We start from the raw sequence: 2,500 nt of genomic DNA on the forward strand, positions 1-2,500 counted from the left end.
TCTCTCTCACTCTCTCTCTCTCTCTCTCTCTCTCTCTCTCTCTCTCTCTCTCCTCTCTCTCTCTCTCTCTTTCTCTTTCTCTTTCTTTTTTTTTAAATTTACAAACGAGTATTTCCCTACTTCTTTCCATCGACTTTTTGTCCAAGAGGGTTTTTTTTAATGTTTTACAAAGTTTTTCCATAGGCTTAATTAATACTCGCTTCACTGTAAGTATGCATATTTAGTTTAAACAAATTACTGTTTCCTAATTATCCGTAGAGAATGATTCTATGATCACACGGCGAAAAATACAATAGATTTACGAACAACACGAAACCAACTTTTATAGTATACTTAAGAAAATCATTACCCAATCCAGTCGGAACCGCGTCTGCAGGGGAAACTACCATAGCGACCACCAAAACGGACAGGATCAGAACTTCTTTAAGGCTGACCATTTTGGGAATCAGATCCTGTAAAAAAAAGAAAGAAAGAAAAAAAAAAAAAGGCAGATGTAATAGTGATCTTTTAATCTGACTAAATACCTATTATCTATTACCTATCTCCTTTTCTCTGTCCGTCAGTTTATAATGTATCTTTTTGACGCCATGCAGACCGTCATATATAGACCATACCTGAACCGTATTCATGTTGACAAATGTAGAAAAGGTATGAATGAGGATGAATATCTTCACAATACATCTTCGTCAGAAATACGTGAATTTCTGACGAAGATATAATCGAAACCGGTTAAATACATTTTTCGTGTTGTGAAGATATTCATTCTCGTTCAAACCTTTTTCTACAAAGACCATACCTATATGTTTGTCTCACTTGTGCTTTGTTGTGTGCTGTAGAAAGGTGTGATGTGTTCAGCTACTTGCTTAGGATATTTATGTGTCCGGGTGATATCCAATGGCAAATTATTGTTTAGGATTTTCATGTTTCCGAGTGATATCGAATGTCAAAATTTTAAAGTATATCACCTTGAGAGTGCGTAGCGTATTTACTAAAGTCCTAATATGTCACCTATATTATGTATATGACTAATGACCTCTATAGCAGCACCACTCTATTTCGAAATATATAACCCTTGATGATGATTTCAAGGGATCAAATATCATTCTCAAGGAGCATCTGAACCAGCTCTGGAATTTTCCTAGAGATCGGGGAAACCCACAGTCATTAACCTTTTTCTCTCTCACTATCTCTTTCTCTCTCTTTCTTTCGCTCTCAAATACAAATACGAGTTAAAAATTCCACAATTTATAGTATCTAACTGAAAATTAGATATACATGCATGAAAGCAAATTAAATGGACACCGGAAGTCCTGCATTTCATTAAAATACATGATAGTATTGATGTGATTACGTGTGCGTTTTTAATTTTTTTTTCTATCATTTCTATCTACATATTTACGTTTTTGAAGTGTTACTGCTACCGATTAGAGTCAACTTCTGTCATTTTCTCAGGGATACATCTTTCATAGAACAAATAACCATGGTTGAAATATCAAACGAAGGATTATAGAATGAACAATTTAGTTTACGATAATATTTGCTTCATAGAAAACGTAACTACCACATTTTCTTTGATTAAACCCAATGTATCAATGGAAAGAAGTAGCATCATCTTCTAAATTATATTGTTCGTTAATCCTCCCATATTTATGAATTGATATATAAAAAATATAATAATAATAATAATAACCAATAACCAGTAAGACCGTTACAAAAGACGGTAAAATGTTCCACCTTTTTTGTCAAAGAACCGTTCAATTGGATGCGCACTCATCTGTTTTTTTTTTTCTAATATTTCCCCTTTCTCTCTCTCTCTTTCTCTCTCTCTCTCTCTCTCTCTCTCTCTCTCTCTCTCTCTCTCTCTCTCTCTCTCTCTCTCTCTCTCTCTCTCTCTCTCTCTCTCTCTCTCTCTCTCTCTCTCTCTCTCTCTCTCTCTCTCTCTCTCTCTCTCTCTCTCTCTCTCTCTCTCTCACTCTCACTCACTCTCTCTTAGGAAGAATAAAAGAGAGTCTTTTCTCGACCTCAAAGGTTCCTCGTGACATAACCAACTGTAATTATTTCGTCACTTCATGCCTTTAGTGACTGGAAAACAAAAAATAAAACTTCACGGAGATTACTCATATAAAGATACATATATAGGATTTAAAGAACTTAAATTTCTTATTCATTTATTCGAATGGAAAACTTTTATTAATTCTTGACAGTTAAATATACTTGCCTTTGGCAAAACTAGTTTGAAAAATTGGCATCATTTTTCTTTCTTTCTTTCTTTCTGTTCAGATCGAAAGAAATGTAATATGCTCTATAAATTGAAAACTTATATGTGCTATTCTATTGATGTTTATATGGCATGTTATTTATGTTTCTTTTTAATTGAAATTTGTCGTTAACATTTTCCTTAAGAGAGAATTGGCGAATCGGAGTGCTCCAGAGTCCAGGGTGAGTTGCCAGTTCGTTTGTTTTTCTTTCTTTTCTGGACGGATTATAAGATATAATTTCT

The 2,500-nt window shown here is 34.0% G+C and overlaps 1 long non-coding RNA gene across 2 annotated transcripts; it reads right to left on the reverse strand.

Moving 5' to 3' along the window:
* Positions 1 to 349: 349 nt before the first annotated feature.
* On the reverse strand, positions 350 to 1,283 carry LOC119596881. Of its 2 annotated transcripts, none has more exons than XR_005230786.1 (2): positions 797 to 1,283; positions 350 to 452 (listed from the first exon to the last, which is right to left on the reverse strand). It is a non-coding gene; the product is annotated as an uncharacterized LOC119596881 (long non-coding RNA). The 2 variants fall into 2 exon arrangements; XR_005230787.1 differs by having other exon boundaries at positions 814 to 1,278.
* Between the last annotated feature and the right edge of the window lie 1,217 nt (positions 1,284 to 2,500).

The sequence above is a fragment of the Penaeus monodon genome, chromosome 38 (genome assembly GCF_015228065.2).
Source record: "Penaeus monodon isolate SGIC_2016 chromosome 38, NSTDA_Pmon_1, whole genome shotgun sequence".
NCBI lineage: Eukaryota > Metazoa > Arthropoda > Malacostraca > Decapoda > Penaeidae > Penaeus > Penaeus monodon.